Here is a 23,382-nt window from a genome sequence, read left to right on the forward strand (position 1 = left end):
TCACAGGACCAAACCCAAAATGCCCCCGAAAACCCAGCCGGCACCACCGGCGGAGAAGGCTGCCCCCAAACAACACAAGTATGAATATGGTATTACACTTACCATTACTGCTACAGATACAAAAAAATCTCAAGTCTTCCAGTTCTTATCAGCTGCTGTATGTCCCGCAGGAAATAGTATATACTTTCCAATCTGGAGAGCAGGAGAGGTTTTTTTATGGGGATTTGCTGCTGCTCTGGACAGCTCCTGACATAGACAGAGGTGGCAGCAGAGAGCACAGTGTCAGATCAGAAAGAATATACCACTTACTGCAGGACATACTGCAGCTGATAAGTACTGGAAGTCATAAGGGTTTTTTGATGGTGTTGATTTGAAAGATTTTTTTTTTTTTTTTTTTTGCTGAGCTACCCCTTTAATATGTTTTTGTCAAATAAACCTGTCAAGAGTTCCCTATCAATGGCCACAACAAGGCAGGAGAACCACACTGCAAAGTCATTCTCTCCCAATTTCGCTATAGAAAGTCTATGGAGCCCATGGAGAGAAGCTCTTAACCGTGCTCTTCTGCCTTGCTCCCACCATTGGTGGTAAACTGAACACCCAGACCCCAACCAATCTAAACTTTTGACTTCTCCGAAAAAAGTTAAAATCTACCCCCTTTCCCATTATACAATTAACACACGTAAAAATAATTAAATAAACAAATTATGTATTGTAGCGTGCGTAATTGTCCAATCTATTAAAATTTGTACTGTTCCCGCACAGTAAACAGCGTAACATATAAAGCAAAAAGGCGACACAATTGCTGATTTTTCTGTTATTTTATGTAGCAGAAAAAAAAATATAAAGAGCCATTAAAACGTCTGATCTATACAAATATGATACTAATAAAAACTACAGCTCATGTGACGCCCCATACAGCCCCATAGATGAAAAAATAAAATCATTATAAGAGTCACAATAGGGCAATTTAATCATAATTATTTGCAAAAAAAAAGCTTTACTGTAAAAATAAAGTAAAACAGAAAAGCTATGAAAACATGCATCTCATTGTGTTCACACTGACGTATAGAATAAATAAATCAGGGGAGATTTATCAAACATGGAGTAAAGTGAGACTGGCTTAGTTGCCCCTAGCAACCAATCAGATTCCACCTTTCATTCCTCACAGACTCTTTGGAAAATGAAAGGTGGAATCTGATTGGTTGCTAGGGGCAACTGAGCCAGTTTCACTTTACACCATGTTTGATAAAACTCCCCCATAGCCTTACTGTAAAATGCATCACATAGATATAGGAATCTGCCAGAAGGAAAAATGAAAATGCAAAAATAAAAACTGACTGGGTCATTTAGGCCATTTTGGTCTGGGTCATTGGAGCTTCTTCACTACAAGAAGTCCGGTGAATGAGGGTATACTTTATGTTTATTGAGTTTATTAGGAGATAAGGATAAGCAGCTGCCTGATGTAATACAAGATTGAGTATGGTAATTCATATAATCTGATTATTTCCAGCAGACAGAACGGAAAATTGAGATGTCCCATAGACTGAAGATTTTCTACAGAAAAACATACCTGTCACAAAGTCCGCTGCCCTGTTTCATGGTGAATTCCTCTGTCGCCATAAGTTTGGGTATCCACGGGTTCTGATGCAAATGGGGTCGCGGGCCCAACCGTGCTCTTATGCATTGATACCAAAATTTAAGGGACGCAGAGTAGAATTCACCACCTCCACAAAGTGATTGCGGGGCTCCCGATCGTTTTCCCTAACCATAAAAGGAGTTATACTTACCTCGGTGCTTTCCGATCAGTGCTCTTCTAATAGAGTCTGTCACAGGCAGACTCTATGTGCAGAGCACCAATAACATCATCAATGCTTTGCAATGGCATAGCATTGATCAGTATATGCAATCCAATGATTGCTGGTAATAAACCTCTAGATTTAAAAAGTGTAAAAAAATAAAGACATAACAATGTTTTTAAAACTATGCCAAAGCTCCTCCCCCAATAAAAGTTAAAATCACCCCTTTTTCCAATTATACAATTCAAACATGTAAAAATAATTACATAAACAAATTATATATCGTAGCGTGCGTAATTGTCCGCTCTGTTAAAATATAACAATATTTATCCTGCACAATGAACAGCGTCACCATATAAAGCATTTTTTTTTGTTACTTTATGTAGCAGAAAAAAATTATAAAGAGCGATCATAATGTACGATCTATTCAAATATGATACTAATAATAAATAGAGCTCATGGTGCAAAAACTGTTGCCCCATACAGCCCCATAGATGAAAAAATAAAACCGTTATAAGAGTAAAAGAAGCGCAATTTTAATTATAATTATTTGCAAAAAAAAAAATTACTGTAAAAAAAAAACCACACAAAAAACAGAAAAGCTACAAATATGCATATCATTGTGTTCAGACTGACGTATAGAATATAGATATCATGTCAGTTTTACTACAAACGTGCATTACGTAGACATGGGAACCCCCCCAAAGGTTACAAAGATTTTTTTCCAATATTACCCTATAAATAATATTTTGGGGGTTCCGTCATACATTTTATGGTAGATTAAAAGGCGCCATTACAAAGTACACTTGTTCCGGAAACAAACAAGCCCTCACATGGCCCTGTGTATGGAGAAATAACAGCGCTATAGCTCTAAGAAGGAGAGGAAGAAAGAAAGGAAATGCAAAAATAAAAATTGACCGGGTGATTTAGGCTGTTTTGGTCTGGGTCATGAATGGGTTAAGGGTTGGAGTTTCTTTACTACAAGAGGTCCGGTGAATAAGAGTATAATGTAGTAAGTTTATTGAGTTTATTAGGAGATAAGGATAAGCAGCTGCCTGATGTAATACAAGATTGAGTATGGTAATTCCTATAATCTCATTATTTCCAGCAGACAGGTGGGGAAATAGTGTCCCATAGACTGAAGATTTTCTACAGAAAAACATACCTGTCATGGAGTCCGCTGCCCTGATCAGTGGGGAATCCCACTCTACATCCGAAAGTTTGGGTATCCACAGATTCTGATCCAATTGGGGGTTGCGGGCCCAACCATGACAGTGTGCTCGTATGCACTGATACCCAAACTGTGATGCTGCAGGCTGCAAGGCTAAGAAGAAGCGTGATCACAGAGCAGGTTTACTATCAACTGTGCAGGGCCGTATTAACAGCTGTTGCTGCCCTAGGCACTAAACCTGAAGACGCCCCATCGTGGGGGACAGTGGTTTCAGAATTGTGTTTTTCGTGGTTCTTAACTGCTTAAAACAAACAAATTTCCTCATTGCATCAATGATTAGAGCTGTCTGCATATTGTCTGAGGGAATTCTCACCACAGGATTGGTAGGTAATAGCTCCAGGCATCACATTTAACACCGCCATACCAGACCTGACCAATACCGCCATACTGTGACTGGATAACACCGCCATACCAGACCTGACCAAAACCACCATACTGTGACTGGATAACACCGCCATACCAGACCTGACTAATACCGCCATACTGTGACTGGATAACACCGCCATACCAGACCTGACCAATACCTCCATACTGTGACTGGATAACACCGCCATACCAGACCTGACCAATACCTCCATACTGTGACTGGATAACACCGCCATACCAGACCTGAAAAATATCTCCATACTGTGACTGGATAACACTGCCATACCAGACCTGAAAAATACCGCCATACTGTTACTGGATAACACTGCCATACCAGACCTGACCAATACCTCCATACTGTGACTGGATAACACTGCCATACCAGACCTGAATTATACCGTCATACCAGACCTGACCAATACTGCCATACTGTGACTGGATAACACCGCCATACCAGACCTGAACAATACCACTATATTTGATGATCGGAATGGTTATAACGAACATATTCGAACTTGCAAACATATGCAACTGTGTAATTTACGCTTTGCGCCTGATAATCTGTATGCATGTGTGTAACTCTAGCCCAAAACCTACGCAATCTGTACGCAACTGTGTAATTTACACTTTGCACCTGATAATCTCTACTCAAGTGCCGAGACCGAAACGCACGCTTCTACTGTACATTCGTTATTTGTTCGTGAATGTTCGGCGAACACTAACACAAACCAATCACGATCATTTTTTTCTTATGTTCGTGTTCGGGATCTGAACCGAACATCGGGATGTTCGCTCACCACTACTCTTGTGTTCTTCTTTGCAAGCTTCTTCACAGAGGACATGGAAACTTCCAGGCACTAATTGTATATCAATGTCCCCTAAATATCTGTTTTTCAGGTGTCAGGAACCATGTTCCATCCCGACCTTGGCAGTTCAATCCCGACCTTGGCAGCCCATATAGCAGCAGTGATTGTCGAGATCCAAACCACGTAGAGAGTAGAGATGATCGAACATCGGAAAATCTTAGGTTCTATAAAACTCGAATCTTGTTGAACCTTCCGCATTTGATTCCTGATGCCTTCCCGGTCCGTGGGGAAGGAGGAGACAGCCTGAGTACCGCCTGGAATTCTGGGATATAGCCTTTTACTTAGGCCCCACGGAACGGCAAGGCATCAGGAATCAAATGCGGAAGGATCAACAAGGTTCGAGTTCTATAGAACCTAAGATTTTCCAATGTTGGATCATCCCTAGTAGAGAGAGCCGAATTATCACAGTAGATGAAGCACAAGGTCAAGTCATTACACAGGCGAGCAGCCAGATGTATAGTAAAACCATAGAGGTATCAGTTAATAGACTGAAATATTAACTAGATAATTATAGAAACCCAGTAGGCAATAAACAGTAACACATACAAAAGTCAACTGAGACTGGAAAAAATTACCAATCCCAAAGCTTTCCCATTAAACTTTAGACGGGAATGTACATGCCCTTACAGTGGGAAGATGAATTCAGGATTGGAGAGAAGCCACCATACCATAACACTGCCCCCTACAGCCTGGACTATGGATAAAAGTTTCTACCCCTCATTTTTTGCAGGACTATGGAGCTGTTCCTATATTTCCCGGTTTCTGATAATTTCATCATAACACAAACCAATGTGACCCACACGTCCACATTTTATCCAGAACCCAAAGTCCAGCTGTGAAGCAAACCTTGGCCCGCATCCAGATGTCAGTATCCCACATGAAGTAATGATCTCCTATTTCCTGCAGAGGCGACCACATACATCCATGGCGGGGAGGAATCTGGAGGTTGCATATACAACAGGGGCTTCAGTTTATACTCCATCATGAATGTCGCCGTAGATTGTATTTTTTGTTACCGTTTAGGCTTTTTTACTGCTTATATTTATTGAAAGTTATGATATTGTTTCGAAAACATAAATTCAGGCATTTTCTGAGTCTTTGTTGTGTGTGACCGAGGATTTGCAGCGACATGAGTTGGTTCCACTCCACTGCTAAGTTTTATATTTATAAACCGCACTTTGTATGGAAAGGAAAATTGCACTGTCATACTGCAAATAATGGAAAGTCATGCGTGGCCGGCGTAAAGCCTGGGAGCAATGGCTGGTGGTTAGGCTCAGCTTTGACTGTGTTATCTGCTCTACCTCTACCTTACATCACCTTTCCAGTATGGATGGTGAAACCTTAGCACTTATCGCAACGGTTTCGGATTTGCATACAAAGCGGTGAGAATATCTCACTGGTGATATGAAGGCCATCATATATCTATAGTGGAAAAGGACCCAATGGGTAGTGATGAGCGAACATCCCGATAAAAAAAATTAATGTGATTGGTTCGTGTTCGCCTCACGAACAAATGACGAACGTACAGTAGAAGTGTATGTTTTGGTCTATGCGCATGCGTACAGATTATCATGTGCAAAGCGTAAATGACACATTTGCATACGGATTGGCGGATCAATTCAAAAGGGAGGGAAAATTGAAAAAAAGAAGATGAAAATTTGTCAGAACTGTTACAGACGGGATAATGACATAGTTACCCCCCCCCCCCCCCAGCCACCAATCAGGTTTAAAGGGAATCTGTCAGCTGTATATTATGCTCAGAGCTGCAGACATGGGCAGATAGCTGATAGGGAGATAAAACATATGATACCTGTCTTTTAGCTTACGGCTGTTTTATAAATGTATAAAATGATGTCTTCCTTAAAGGGGTTGTCAAGAGAAAAACTTTTTCTTTCAAATCAACTGGTATCAGAAAGTTATATAGATTTGTAATTTACTTCTATTAAAAAATCTCAAGTCTTCCTATACTTATTAGCTCAGTCTGACACAGTGCTCTCTGCTGCCACCTCTGGCCAAGACAGGAACTGTCCAGAGCACGAGAGGTTTTCTATGGTGATTCTATGGTGCTTCAAGTTCCTGTCTCGGCCAGAGATGTTAACAGAGAGCGCTGTGTCAGACTGAAAATAAACCAACAACACTTCCTGCAGGACATACAGCAGCTGATAAGTATGGGAAGACTTGAAATTTTTAATAGAAGTAAATTACAAATCTATCTAACTTTCTGATTTGAAAGAAAAAGTTTTTCGCTGGACAACCGCTTTAGGTCATAAAAAAAAGTCTTGCACCCTGCCCTGCATGATTAATGTACAGAGTTTGGCTTTCAACACCGAGCCTTGAACATTATCCATACATTCATAATGGAGTGGGGGAGGGAGGAGTAGTGCATGCTGCAGCTCAGTCCTTACTTTAAACAAATACACTCTATACATTGCTAATGTGGTAAATGACTATTCTAGCTGCAAATGTCTGGTTTTTGGTGCAATATCTACATAGGTGTATAGAGGCCCATTTCCAGCAACTATCACTCCAGTGTTCTAATGGTACAATGTGTTTGCTCATTGCCTCAGAAGGCTAATTGATGATTAGAAAACCCTTGTGCAATCATGTTCACACATCTGACAACAGTCTAGCTCGTTACAGAAGCGACAAAACTGACCTTCCTTTGAGCAGATTGTGTTTCTGGAGCATCACATTTGTGGGGTCAATTAAACGCTCAAAATGGCCAGAAAAAGAGAACTTTCATCTGAAACTCGACAGTCTATTCTTGTTCTTAGAAATGGAGGCTATTCCATGCGAGAAATTGCTAAGAAATTGAAAATTTCCTACAACGGTGTGTACTACTCCCTTCAGAGGACAGCACAAACAGGCTCTAACCAGAGTAGAAAAAGAAGTGTGAGGCCGCGTTGCACAACTAAGCAAGAAGATAAGCACATTAGAGTCTCTAGTTTGAGAAACAGACGCCTCACGGGTCCCCAACTGGCATCTTCATTCAATAGTACCCGCAAAACACCAGTGTCAACATCTACAGTGAAGAGGCGGCTGCGGGATTTTGGGCTTCAGGGCAGAGTGGCAAAGAAAGAGCCATATCTGAGACTGGCCAATAAAAGAAAACGATTAAGATGGGCAAAAGAACACAGACATTGGTCAGAGGAAGACTGGAAAAAAGTGTTGTGGACGGATGAATCCAAGTTTGAGGTGTTTGGATCACAAAGAAGAACGTTTGTGAGACGCAGAACAAATGAAAAGATGCTGGAAGAATGCCTGACGCCATCTGTTATACATGGTGGAGGTCATGTGATGGTCTGGGGTTGCTTTGGTGCTGGTAAGGTGGGAGATTTGTACAGGGTAAAAGGGATTCTGAATAAGGAAGGCTATCACTCTGCACCGCCATGCCATACCCAGTGGACAGCGCTTGGTTGGAGCCAATTTCATCCTACAACAGGACAATGACCCTAAACACACCTCCAAATTGTGCAAGAACTATTTACAGTAGAAGCAGGCAGCTGGTATTCTATTGGTAATGGAGTGGCCAGCGCAGTCACCAGATCTGAACCCCATTGAGCTGTTGTGGGAGCAGCTTGACCGTATGGTACGCCAGAAGTGCCTATCCAACCAATCCAACTTGTGGGAGCTGCTTCTAGAAGCGTGGGGGGCAATTTCTCCAGCTTACCTCAACAGGTTAATAGCTAGAATGCCAAAGGTGTGCAATGCTGGAATTGCTGCAAAAGGAGGATTATTTGACGAAAGCAAAGTGTGATGTAAAAATAATGTTATTTCAAATACAAATCATTATTTCTAACCTTGTCAATGTCTTGACTCTATTTTCTATTCATTTCATAACGTATGGTGGTGAAGAAGTGTGACTTTTCATGGAAAACACAAAATTGTTTGGGTGACCCCAAACTTTTGAACGGTAGTGTACATTGGACAATTATCCACCAAACAAGCATTTATAGGAGCACTTGTTCCAGCAAGCAGCCTACTAACAAGAGAACGCTGATTTTTCAATCAGCTAAATGTACCATGTACACAGGGCTAACAATCAGTGTTATCGGCCACACGGCATATCCTGTATCTTATTCCTTAACGCAACGGTCCTATTAGACAGAGTGATTTTTCATTGCGATAAATGATTGCAAGCGAGAGCTTTTGGGAAAAACCTGAAATATTTCACCATAATACATGGAACCATAGTCGTTATTTACAATGGTAATTACAATGATTTTATGGTCAGCTCAAAAGATGCCATCAACAAATTTTCATCAGTCGTTTCATCGTTGCCTGCATACACTCCGAAACATTATCTCATAAATTTGAGTGATATAAAGATTTTTCGCACAATAATCTTTCTGTGTAATAGGACCATGCCCCGACTGGCAATCTGGCAAATGCCGATAGGCTGGCCGGATTGTCAGTCCATGGGCCAACTGTCTCCCCCTGCACACTCCGCACACACATAAAATCGTTTTTGTGTCGATCATTCATTTACATCTGACCCTAAAATCATTGTTAATCGTTCAGTGTAATTGCACAACGTTCATTCTCTTGCTGGGATCAGATGGAGCAAACAAACATAGAAACGATCGTAACTGACGACTATCGCTCAGTGTAATATAGTGAACGATATCAGGTTATCTCGTTCATGATCGTTTATCGTTAATCGCTAATTGTTAAAAATCACTTTGTCTTATGGCACCCTAAAGGTCATATTACACAAAGCGATTATCAGACGATAATCACTTTGTGTAATAGAAGACGACATGCATGATGTCGGCCAATCGTTGTCTTTCAACAGGCTGAAACACAAACGATCATTTAATGGGCTTAGACAGTAGAGAATGAATGGTCATGTATATATTCGATGATGCCGAAACTCTGTCCTGTGCAGTCGTATTGTATCCTCCAACACACTTCACAGATGATAATGGAAGATCTACCTGAAGATCACCTACCTCTAGGGTCTATCACGTGGATTATACTACTTCTGCACCATAACTATAGATAATGCAGAAGTAGCAGGAAGTAGAGTACAAATGGAAGGATTTAGAACTGCAGGATCAGACTACACAACTAGTTTGTTGTCTGTTACCATAGAGACACATACTGTAGGTGTGCATAGCAGCTCTAAGCATAAAACTGTAGAAAATGTTTAATGAAGACCATTTGTGAAGTTGCTTTATTTTTATTATTTATTGGAACCAAATGATATAAGTTGAGATGTTTTTCATTATTATGTTCATCTTTAATGGTGAAAGGGGTTAGCTTTGAATTATTAAAGAGGTACTCCAGAAAAAAATCTTTTTCTTTCAAATATATATATGTATTTTTTCAGAAATATAGACTCGTAATTTACCTCTATTTAGAGGTTTTCTATGGGGATTTACTACTGCTCTGAACAGTTCCTGTCTCAGACAGAGGTGGCAGCAGAGAGCAGTGTGTCAGACTGAAAAAGAATACACCACTTCCTGCAGGACATACAGCAGCTGATAAGAACTGAAAGATTGGAGATTTTTAAATAGAACTAAATTACAAATCTAAATAACTTTCTGAAACCAGTTGATTTGAAAGAATTTTTTTTCCTCGGAGTACCCCTTTAACTTTATAAAAAAAAAAATTAAAAAAAAAAAAAAATATATATATATATATATATATGTTACACATATATATGTATTCTTAATTTAGAAATAATTGTTTTGTGTTAGCTAAAACATGTAAGGCGTTGTTTACACCTGTAGCTCTCTACGAGTCACGCGTGTCCTTCTTTTTCTGTCATTTTTCACATTGCTGAAGCCATAACCTTAGTAGGTTGTTTTAATAGTCCGCTGTCAGCAGTTTAGACATTCCCACTTTCTTTTCCGTGAGTCATTGTTTCTCTGACAGGTCGTCATTTTCCATCACCCCTGGGGGTCACCAAGAATTTCCTACAGGCTGAAAACCATGTTTGTGATGTTCACACCTTAACAATAACCTGTTTGTCCGCTACTTCCAGGTGAGATAGAGATCTTCATCTACTAATAGACGTAGGCCATCATTTTACATTCCTTTATAAATATTACGTTAGGTCTTCGTCCAGTGTCGGACTGGCCCACCAGAGGACCGGACAATCCTCCGGTGGGCCCCCAGCTTTAGAACTTGCAATAACACTGACTGACATGTTGTTTCTCACTGGTTCTTCATTGGTGGGCCCCAGATATCCCAGTCCGACACTGTCTTCGTCCATATAATCACAAGCCTGTCCTCACTGGCTGATGATTGCTGGCCGTTGTACACTGGCCAATTATCAGGAACAAGTGGTCCTATGAACTTTTATTCAATTAATAACTGTCCCATGTTAAAGGACCTTAAAAGGTTGGTGTAACAAAGAAAACTAAGATTATGCAGACGTTAAGGCCCCCTGCAGCAACATAAAAGGGGGCCACATGGGCTCATGCGGACCTGGTCGGTAGGGAAGGTGTATAATAAATGGTATGTTCCAGCCTACCTGTGGTGGGCGGTGAATGGTCCCACTGTTCTCGAGTCTTCCTTTCAGAGGTTGTTGCTGGGCCGTCTTCTGTAGGTCCGGAGCTGATTGGCTGAGGTCTTGAGGCGGGAAAGTACAGTCAATATTCAAAGAAGAACAGAGGCGGTATGGAGCAGAGCAAGTGAGACAAGCAAGATGACGTGTTATTTCATTATTTATTTATTTCATTTATTAAATAAAACACCGCAGCCTTTTTTTGCATTTGGTGTGGATTTGTTCTTTAGTTATTGACCTTATGGTCCGTTATGTGCCCACCCATTGTGTTAAAGGAAACATATTTTAAATGTACAAGCATTTCTTAAAATGTACCGTTTGATAGATATAGACTAGGATACAAGGGCGGGAGCTCAATGGGATCCTGGCTGGAGCGTATACACATAGTATACGCTCCGGCCGGGATCTCTCGCAGCACCGCAAACAACTGACATGTCAGTTTTCTGCGGCCGCTATTCAGGGAATAGACCCTGTCAGTTCACATTGTGGAGCGAGCAGATCCGTCCGCTCGCTCCATAGTGTGCTGTGGGAAGTTCTGATGCGGGTGCGCACGGATGTGCCCGCATCAGAACTCTGCAGCCAAAAAGATCATCCGGCCGGTACTGCAGTACCGGCCGGATGATCTTTTCAGAGACCGGCCGTTCCGTGACCTGGACGGGTCACGGAGCGGCCGGTCTCCTACGTTGTCCTAATATTGTATGTTATGGGACCACTGTATATACGTAAAAACAAGTTGATCATGTGATGTTCCTCCTGAAAACTAAATACTGTATATTTATTTCTTATAGTCTTTTCTCATAACTATGATTCTCCATACCCCATTGCTCTTCTTTGTACCTTCTCTAATGTTAGGGCATCTTTTTTGTGAACAGATGCCCAAAAGTGAACAAAATTCTCCAACATTGCTTTGTAAAATGATAATACTTTTATTACAAGACCATACAATGCCTGGTTGACCTTCCATAGTATGGTTCCTGCAGCAATGCTTGGCAATGCTTTTCCTCCTAGTCCAGCAGCATCCTCTTCATGCCGCCACAGCCCTGGATCTGGCCACAGCTCTCCTCTGCTCAATGGGTTTCAGCTTTGAGTTACCAACAGCCAACTCATAGAAGATGTCATGGCTGCGGGGGACCCTGACCTATGCACGTTGTCTGTAGTTAAATGGGTACTCTCATTAATATAAAAAATATTAATATATCACATGGACATGTCCAAAGTTTTGATTGGTTGGAGTGCCACTGCCGATACTCCTACTGATCAGAAGAACAACTCCGAGAAGCACCATCCAGGCAACTCCATTACAAGTCCCCGTGACACGTCAAAGTACAGGTACATTTTCTTAAGGTACCATCCCTTTCCTCGCAAATGTATTTTGACTCTGTTGACCCCGATTCTGACTCGGTCCTTGTATCTGGATCACTGTCCTGCCACAAATGTTATTCGCTTGGTACCTGTCTATCTATCTATCTATCTATCTATCTATCTCCTATCTATCTATCTATCTCCTATCTATCTATCTATCTATCTATCTATCTATCTATCTCCTATCTATCTATCTATCTATCTATCTATCTATCTCCTATCTATCTATCTATCTATCTATCTATCTATCTATCTATCTATCTATCTCCTATCTATCTATCTATCTATCTATCTCCTATATCTATCTATCTATCTATCTATCTATCTATCTATCTATCTATCTATCTATCTATCTATCTATCTACTGTATCTATCTATCTATCTATCTATCTATCTATCTATCTCCTATCTATCCTAACATTTATCTAGTAAAGATATGCCTGTATCACTGTCTCTTCATGTCTTGCCTTGACATCATGATGAGTTCACTCGAAAAAATTATTCTACCGCAAAGAGCTCCATATGTCTCTGTCTATAACAAGTGAGCGGTCTCGTGATTCTTGCACTTTTGTAGTATGCATTAAACTTGTTTTCTTTTGTCACTTTATGGAATTCTCCTTGTGGCTATAACAATTAGGTTCAGGTTTCACATTTCTACTGTCGATAGTCTTAAAGGGGTTATCCAGGTAACAAAAACAATATTCTAAACAATCATCCTTCCCAATACCTCCCTATGTCTAATATACATGTATAACCTATCTTGCACTCTTTCTCTGTTTTTTCTTGTTCTTATCTGCTCTGGATGTCTAAAATCCTTCTACTCTAGGTCCACTCAGACCACGCTTAGCTGCCACTTCGCCACTCCCTTTGTAACCACAGGACATGTGATCTCCTCTCTGGGGGCCGGGTTATCGGTCTATTGACTTGGTTTCCCGACCCCCAGGAGACATGATCTGCATAATCTCCATGCACCTGTGCTGCTTCCATAGACTTACATGTGTCCCTGAGCCCAGGTTTCTCTAGTATGAAATGTTATAGTGATATCTCTGATTGCTGTCAGTGAATGCATGCATATGTACCTGCCTTTGTGCCACAGCTCTGTATATTGTAAGTGTTATGGATGTTCTTAGAGTCTGGATGGAACTAGAATGTTTTCATTCACAGTCAGCAAGCAGAGATCTAAACCTACAATACACCCCCCCCCCCCCAGTAAACTACAGTTGTAGTTTTGCAACCGCTGGGGAACCAAGGTTCCCTACCCCTGCATTAAAATCTAATACTACCCTGCTATGTCCAAGCCCCAATCATTCATAATAACATTAACCTTTTAAATTTCCTCCAATATAAATCCAAAAAAGACCAAAATAAATCTCAACAATAAATTTAGATTTAGCGGATATTCCCTTTCCTTTCAGGCTTATAAATGCAGCTCTGAATGGGAATTTCTGGCCCTGGACAGGAAACAGCCTCTTCTGAAAGTTCCTCTCGGCATATTTTCTAGTAGTGTATGGAAGGACTTACAGAAAATACTAACATTCATACTATATATAACTTTTTATTAAGTTGTTGCTTAGAGACCTAAGGAAACCTGTATTTAAAAATAAGCAATTTGCTTTAGTCTGGATGTTGACTTAAGGAAACTATACTATATTATTTATACCAGGTACGGCAGGCATTAACCTAACTACTGGCGTGATACACTGAGTCCCTCTGTAAACCTATTGTAATGGAACAGGTGGAAGATTCCATTCAAATCAGTCGTTCGTTTGTCGGCTGACCGCTGTCTTCTAAAAGTTTAAAAATCATTAGCCGACGGCCACTGATAAATCTGTGTAATAGGTGATGCACGGCCAATGGCTGATGAAAGAGGTGCTCCAGCATCGGTATATATAAAATAATTAACATGGTAATACTTACCACTCCATGCTCCCCTGGTGTCATCCTGCAGTGACTGCAGCTTCCGCCGAATCCATCTCTGCAGTGACAGCATACTCAATCACTGACTGCAGTGCTGCCTAGTGATGAGTACTCGGTACTGGTTACTCGGACGAGCATCTCGCGATACTCGAGAAAATCTCATCATCCGTTTCCTGTAAGTTTGGGCGCTATTTCTCAGCCAATAAACATGCAGGAGACTGTTTGGTACATCCTGCGATCACGTGGGACCCATACATGTTGATAGCAGCGATTGGTTGGCCAGATCAGATGACCCTGCCATATAAAACTTGGCGCCGGCAGTACTCGCTTCAGATGCATGCTGTGAGAGATGAGGGACAGAGCTGCTGCTGGTCAGGGAGAGCGTCAGTGTAGGATTTAGCGTTCCAGTAGGCAGGGTATATACTAGCAGCATAAACAAACAGACCTTTTCAGGGCTTCAAAGTGTTTTTTTAATACTATTACTACAGACTGCTGGCTGGGACTTGCAGTGCTGCTACCACGATTTAACCAGCACACTGTGGTGACCGGCTGCTGGCAGAAAGGGGGCATTAGGTGTTGCATACAGACCCCTAAGAAGTGCTCAGTGTACTCTTTTTTGATTTTGGGGCTGGTGGTCCTGGTGTACTGCACTGTATTGCTGGGATTTGTAGTACACCTGCATAGAACTTCATTGCTCATTGGACGGGGGTGTCAGAGAGTGTGTCTAGGTCCAGCCACTACCAGATTGTACCATACAGCCCCCCCTAAACTAGTGGGTACTACACTGTATTGCTGGGATTTGTAGTACACCTGCATAAAACTTCACTGCTCATTGTAAGGGGGTATCCCAGCGTGTGTCTAGGTCCAGCCACTACCAGATTGTACCGTACAGCCCCCCCTAAACTAGTGGGTACTACATTGTATTGCTGGGATTTGTAGTACACCTGCATAGAACTTCAATAGAATGTTAGCCCAACTGCTACAGTCAAATTGAAAATCGAAAGGGTGCTGGGGGTAGAAAGCTACTTGTTGACTACTGCTGGGCCTTTACTGGCATCCATGTTGACTACTGCTGTGCCTGCCCTTACCTTCCTTGTCTTGTCCATTTCATCTTATCTTACGGGTGTCCTCTGACATTCTTTCACCAGTACCTTCTACCTTTTTTCAATGTTGTAGCCGTTTTTAAGGCAGGGTTGACCAGAGCAGTAATGGACATCCATGTTGACTACTGCTGTGCCTGACCTTGTCTCCATGTTGGCTATTGCTGGGCCTTCACTGGCATCCATGTTGACTACTACTGGGCCTTTACTGGCATCCATGTTGACTACTGGTGTGCCTGCCCTTGCCTCCATGTTTACTACTGCTGAGCCTTAACTGGCATCCATGTTGACTACTGGTGTGCCTGCCCTTGCCTCCATGTTGGCTACTGCTGGGCCTTAACTGGCATCCATGTTGACTACTGCTGGGCCTTAACTGGCATCCATGTTTACTACTGCTGTGCCTGCCCTTGCCTCCATTTTGGCTACTGCTGGGCCTTAACTGGCATCCATGTTGGCTACTGCTGGGCCTTAACTGGCATCCATGTTGACTACTGCTGGGCCTTAACTGGCATCCATGTTCACTACTGCTGGGCCCTCACTGGCATCCATGTTGACTACTGCTGTGCCTGCCCTTGCCTCCATGTTGGCTACTGCTGGGCCATAACTGGCATCCATGTTGACTAGTGCTGGGCCTTAACTGGCATCCATGTTTACTACTGCTGGGCCTTAACTGGCATCCATGTTGACTGCTGCTGGGCCTTAACTGGCATCCATGTTGACTACTGGTGTGCCTGCCCTTGCCTCTATGTTGGCTACTGCTGGGCCTTAACTAGCATCCATGTTGACTACTGCTGGGCCTTAACTGGCATCCATGTTGACTACTGCTGGGCCTTCACTGGCATCCATGTTGACTACTGCTGTGCCTGCCCTTGCCTCCATGTTGGCTACTGCTGATCCTGCCTGTCCTCCAAGTTGACTACTGTTGCTCCTGCCTGGCCTCCATGTTGGTTACTGTTGCTCCTGCCTGGCCTCCATGTTGGCTACTGCTGCTCCCGGGAGTTCTCTGTGTGCTCAATGCCATGCTGCGTCTGGCCTAATTTTTGGGAGGCTCACTTGCTTCCTCACTCACTTTTAATGGTTCTCTGTGTGCTCACTGCCATGCTAGGTCTGGTATAATTTTTGGAAGGCTGACTGGCTACCGCTTCCACCTTGTTCACTCTGCCCTCACCGCCATACTGTGTCAGGCTGAAATTTTTGGCTGGTTCATGCTATGCTACCTCTGTTTTAATGGTTCCCTGTGTTCTCACTGCCATGCTGTGTCAGGCTGAGTTTTTGGGTGGTCCATATGCCTACCTTTGTTTAAACCAGGCTGTTGCACAGAATTAGGCATAATGGTGCCATTAGGCAGCCTCAGAGGCATGCATACATGCTGCCCCTGCTGTTTCCTGCCCATTTCCGTGTTGTTTCCATCATTTTCTGAGGTTGACAGGTTTACACACGACCTTCCCCCTACCGAACTTGGGTCCCCTGCAAAAATGCTTGAGTCTCCCATTGACTTCAATGGGGTTCGTTACTCGAAACGAGCACTCGAGTATCGGGAGATATTTGTCTCGAGTAACGAGCACCCAAGCATTTTAGTACTCGCTTATCACTAGTGCTGTCCCATCTTTGTCAGTAATTGACTAGGCAGGCTGTCAATGCAGACATAGGTTCGGCAGTGGCTATGAAGAGACACGGCAGGAGGACACTGGGGGAGCATGGAGAGGTAAGTATTCCCATTTTTTTTTTACCTCTTTGAAGTTAGGGCTACACGGACATGGCTAACCGAGCCACACTGGCGTGATTATCAAGGTGTCTATTGGTTCACCTACAGCCAGAGTCGGACTGTCTAATATGATCTTTACCCATCTATAGACAGCTGTTTTATGGGTTTTGCCCCTCAAGAGTCGACAGTAGCAGTGTAATAGGCTTGGTAAGCGAGCACCGATCTAGCAGATCTGTGCTCACTCACACCACGCATTGGGCCGTATAACACAGCCCTAAGGGAGTGTTGTGTCTTCTTCAGGCAACTACTAAACTGGCATGTGGAGTTTTGCAAGTTGACAAACTACTCCCCTTGTCTCATATTGAGTTGATCGAACCTCGGGAAATCCTAGGTTCGATCGAACTTGAACATTCACGATCCTGCCACATTTGATTGCTGATGCCTTCCCGGTCTGTGGGGAAGGAGGAGACTGCCCGGGTAACGCACGGAACTCCGGGATACAGCCTAGGTAATACGGCCCAATGCATGGTGTGACTGAGCACAGATCTGCTAGATCGGTGCTCGCATACTGAGCCTATTACACAGTTCAATTATTGTGAAGCAAGGTCTGCATGGACATCGCTAACGTCCCCCCACCTCCATACGCTTCAATGGGCAGCTGGTCTATTTCATGATGGATTTGTTTAGGGAGAGTGTGAAAGAGGAAAGGACCCTGATAGGAAGATAGAGGAGGAATATAGAAATAGGAGTAGCTGAATGGCCATATTCTAGCACTTCTTTGTGTTGTTTTTAGAATCTCTAAAATGTCCTTAAATGTCAAAAGAACACTAACAAACATTTTATACTATATGGTAAAGAAAGGCCCTTTCATTCAGCCTGTACAATCTTAAGAGTCCCTGAGTCCTAAAACCAGTTTTAATCTGGATGGACGTTCTCTAATGTCCCATCAGGTACGAAGCCACATTTACATTCCTGACACTTTCAAAGTAAAAGTCAGAGAAAGGAGGGTGATGTGGATGTTCTGTAATTATGCTGATTGTTTCTTTGTTTAGGTAACTGGGGCCTGTGGGGGACGCTTTGGGCTATGGGCATGTCACACTTCTACTCACCTTTGTACTTTGTTGCCTTTAGCAGCTATTGGTGGTGTCTTTAGGAGAGAACTACTTGACCATTTGGATAGAATGCAGAGTATTTTTGAAAAAGTTTAGTATTGTATTCCTTTTTTGTTCACATAGGGATTTCTGTAGTTAGCAACAGACTTGACTACGCCGACTGGGTTAAGCGCTGACTGCTGTACAGTTCAATGGTTTCCTCTTCTAAACGATGGCAAAAAAACGACCGTTTCACATCGGAGCTTTTCTTAGAATTCTGAATTGTTATCCATCATTGAAATGCATAAATAAATTGACAACTGGGCGTTAACATTCCCCTAGTCAATGAGGAGTGTCCTTAGACAGCACTGATTGAGGAGTTTCAGAGTTTATTGAGACAATCCCTTTGGTTTTCATATCTTTCATATCTAACTGGGCAACAATGTCAGTCTGGATTTCCAAAAGGAGTCTAGTTTCATCCAAGATAACAGCTGTCTACAAATGGGTAGCTTTTATACCGGCAATGGGTGGGGACCAGCTGGGCTACCAAACCAGTTTGGCTTAGGGCCACATCCGGGAGCAGAGTCTAGGCACTCACTATGTCTTCAACTTTTATGCTTCACCAGGATGTGATAGCTGGACTAGGTCACTCCATAACCGCAGTCCCGATGTGGGTAGTGGCTGGGCCAGTGGCACCAGGGCAGTCAAGCAAAAAAGCATAGTCAGCAGGCCGTGTGGAGTCAGATCAATGCTCAGGGAGGAAGAGGTGTAGTCCAATACAAGCCAATGGTCAAGGCAGGTGGCACAGGTTCAGGTTAACAATCCAGGTCCGCAACAGGAGGAGCCATACACTACGATAGGGGTCAGGCAAAATCAAAGTCCAAGAAACAGGCATGGGCCAAGATATAGAGAATAACGGAATAAGAGTAGCACAACTTTATAATGGAAAAATCAACTACGCTTAGGCATTAAAAAATGGGTGGTCCTGTCATATATGTATATATAAATGTAAATATACTTATATAGAGAGATAGATAGATGATAGGACAGAGTAGGAAAAGTACATTGTTTTTTTTTTGGAAAGACCATGAACACATACAGGCATCCCCTAGTGGACAGTAAAAGAACCAGGGAGCTGGACATGTAAATATATTCTCTGTATATATTGTGGGTGTGGGTTAATAGCTATATTAATTATTACTATTGAGATGTGCAATTCCTCTCCTATCCATCTGTTTATGTATGCATTTCCATTATACTATAATTCAACTCCTATAATACACTAATCCTAAAATGAGATCCGGAAGTTCTCCCACAATCCTCCCACTGTCCATGGACTCTGCCAAAGCAAAGACTTTGCAACAACCATTTGATCCCGCGTTTGTTATTAGTCCTATAGGCCGACATTGGGGCTGACGCAATCTTCCCATCTCCGACACATTTTAGGTGTAAACAATCTAACTCTGTAACAAACACACAAGCCTATGGGTTACAGGACTCGTGTGTGAAAGACGGCTGCTGTATGGAGACTGAGGAAGTAAATCAGGGGAGGGGAGTAAAAGTGACAAGCCTGAAAAACAAACTAAAATGATTTATTGGTCGCTTCTGCCGCAGATCCTGTAATATCCTCCTACCGGATATGTAAAGGTAAGCGAATGATCAATATAAAAAAGTGATTCCTATAGAGGCATAAAACGGTCATGCCCCTTGATGCATATGTGCGTTCCCGTGGTAGGCAAACAGTATGCGTCTGACTAATGTCAGTATGGTCTAAAATCGCCCGTTTTTGATGACTGATCAAGTGATCGTTCGTGGAGCCCAACTGTTTGATTAATCAAGTCATCTAAAGGCTCATGTAAAAAGGAGCCCCTACTTGAAGTATAAATTTAAAGTAATATAAAGATGGCCATACGTGTGATAGAGTAATATCAACAGTGATATATAGAGATGAGCGCGACTGGAGCATGCTGGAGTCCAATCGTTCAGCTTTTGTATACTGGTGGCTGAAGAAGTTGGATGCAGCCTTAGGGGCTGCCAGGAAAACATGGATACAGCCATAGGCCATAGGCTGTGTCCATGTTTTCCCAGACTTCTTAGGGCTGCATGCAACTTCTTCAGCCACCGGTATTGAAATATCACACAATCAGATTTGAATATGCTCGAGTTGTGCTTTGTCCGTGACTTTGTCCACGTTATTAAATTTTATCCTACTGTGTATTTGAGTTTGATTCTCCCTCTACCCACCCCCCCTTTTCCCGGACGCCATGTTCTAGACCAACTCCTATATATTTTTTACAGAACAAAACCACGGCCGACAGTCACACAGTATCCATTTAATATTGTTGTATTTATTGGGTTCTGAAACAAATACACATTCACATCCTCTTGAGTACAGTACATTTGGCACAGTAATGTTTACAATGAAGTAACACAAATGAATGGCAATAGATTTAAAACACATCGATAAGAAAAAAAAAAAAAAAGGTGTCCTGTACAAATAAAGCATCACAATACAAAAACGGAATACCTTTTATATTTATATATTTATAGATAGCCAGAACTATTTGCACATAGTTTATTAGAGGTAATTTTTCAGCTTTGTTTGGAAACGTCCTGGATTATTCTCATGACACTGGATTCCCTAAGTGTGAAGAGTTCAGATTTTTATTATTTTTTTCTTCTTTTTGGCTTTTTTTTGCTTAAAATGCAACTATACATGGCAGATAAAAAATAGGAAGGAGATTCGGATTAGGTAAGGTGTAACAGCATATCCGTCAAAGTCGTAGTAAACGCACATACCCACAACCTACACTTTGTGGATATGAACAATTCCTTTAATCTGGCATTCCGAAGTTTGACATTTCTGATCGTTCGGCACTTAAGGTTTTATTAGAACCTGAAGGTTTGGAATACGGAAGCCTAAGCGGAAGTATACTGAGGCATGTAATGTCTATGTTCATGTTGAGTCACTAAATATTGGTTTATCTTGTACTGTCTAGAGTTATAGCCTGCGATGCCTCTAACACTTTGGCTGGGCTCCTGTAATATAGAAGGAGACAGTTCTTCCTTCAGTAGATTACTGCATAGGTCCTAGAATAGATGGGACACTTCCTTGAATGCTCAGCTCAGGCGTTTATCCAGAATTAGAAAAACCATACCTGCTTTCATCCAGAAAAAGCGCCATGCTGGTTCTCAGTTTGTGTGCGGTATTGCAGCTCAGTTTAATGAAAGTGAACTTGTAATACCACACATAACCTGAGGACAGGGGTGGTGCTGTTTGTAGAAGAAAGCAGCTGTGTTTTCTTTCAGTAGGAGATAACCCCTTTAGGGCTATGTCTGCTATTGCAACCAATTTTATAAATCTAAAAAAAAAGCAGCAACTCAACAATACATCTTTCTGTTTTTGTTTCTACAATTGTTGCCAAGGGGTATACAGTCTATAAAGTGCACCTGTTACGTTATATACAATGATTATAGTGCAGAACCATGCACAATAATCACTTTTCTAAATAAAATTTTCAAATCTGCGTCTAAATAGTTGTAGGAAACGGCTTTTGTCTGCACTTCCAGCCATTCATAGCTATGTTTGAGGAGACAAAGCCCTCTATCTCCACAGCACTCATAGCCAACATGGAACCCAGTGTAATGTGGGATCTTGCACTTACTATGGTTCCTATGAAGACAGAGCAGGAGGCTCTATCTTCTAATGCACAGTTTTAAGGGTACAGGAGAGCAGACAATGGCTGCTTTCTACAGATATTTATACAACGACTGGAAATTTCAAGTAACTTCAGAAAATGATTATTGTGCACAATGCTGCACTATAATCATTTTACACAAAACTTTACAGGTACACTTAGAATGCTGCAAGATTTTATCTTAAAATATTCTGGATGCATTTTTGGTCTATACCACCGACTGTACCTAAGGATCAGCACAACATATTCTATGTAGAGGTGGTGTCCAAAAGTGTAAATGCTCTATGAAGATCCTGTTATGGTAGAAGGATAAAGTATCACTTTGGAGTTTTAGTAAAAGTGGGTATCCAGAAATAAAAGACACCAAACCAATATGTTCTCAAGAACTCGTAAGATATTAGTCACTAATATTAAATGGAGAAGTCGTTCATTTTGAAAATCTGGCAACCGGCAGGGGGGAATTTGATCAGGAGTATGAACGTATCTCCACGGTAAGCAGCGGGACTGGCTTTGGAACTGACACGTCACAACCTGGCAACTGGATTGGATGCTCAGCCAGTCATTGACTGGGTCGGGACGCCGACACTCAACTGACACTGAGCTGACACTCAACTTGTGCTTCTATAGGGGGATACTTCCCATAATACAACATCAAGTGAAGCATGGATGTCACACCATGCATGCAGTTACAATACAATGCTCATCTGTAATGCAGTTGTTTGCATAGGCCATTATAGTGCAGTCTATAGGCTGAATTGGCAGTATTTGGCCTTAGCCCCTATTAGTAAGTAGAATCTAGTATATGATATCTAGCTTCTAGATCTGTCTAATATTCAGGAGTGTTTGATAGAAAGGTCACCTTGTATGAGTGCCAAATTAAAGGAATTGTTAGTTTAGGCTATATATGTCTAATAGCCTTACCTATAATTAGAGTTTGGCAAATCTACTAGTAAAACACCTTGTGTAAACCTGTGAGGAGGATGACATGAATTGTATGGATTTTATGTAACATCCACCCATACAGCATGTTAGGCTAGTCCTGTAGAATACTTGAATCCTATAGAAATAAATTATATAAGCAGGTAGGAGCGCTCACATTAGACCAGCACATCCGGTGAGTATATGCTATCTGTAGGGAATACTGTTCTCTAGCATCAGGAATAACATATTGTTCAATCTCAATTCCAGGAGTGTTACATGTTAATCGCTGTGGTATAAAGGCCTTTAATACACACAATATTAGTGCACCATGCCAGTATATGGAGCTCTACTATGGAAAGGGGCACTTGGCATCATTAGAAGCTGGTAGCTTGGAAGCCCAGCACTGAATTTCCTACAAAGAATACAGAGCCAGTAGTGACACATTGGTATCTCAACTTTTTAAAGGGGATGTCCAGTTTCAACAACCCCTATTAAGATAGAATATTCACTAGGGAAAGGTGATCATAGGGCGTCCAACTGCTGGAGTCCACTGGATCAGCTGTGACTACTGAGGGAACTGCCACGTATTTGGTTATTTCCACCAAAGCATTACATGGCACCCATTGAAATGCCCATTGGGCATCCATTGATTTCAGTGAACGTGAATGGCCCCACAGAACAGACAGGCGCTCTGAGCCGATAGAGGGGGGAGTCCATCCATGACCCCTTTTCTCCCTCCTATTGAGATGATACAATTTACCAGATGTTTCTGAGAATCCCAGAAACAAGTCTTCATGGTTTTATAAATTAAATAT

This window comes from Dendropsophus ebraccatus, chromosome 15, assembly GCF_027789765.1.
Source record: "Dendropsophus ebraccatus isolate aDenEbr1 chromosome 15, aDenEbr1.pat, whole genome shotgun sequence".
Lineage (NCBI taxonomy): Eukaryota > Metazoa > Chordata > Amphibia > Anura > Hylidae > Dendropsophus > Dendropsophus ebraccatus.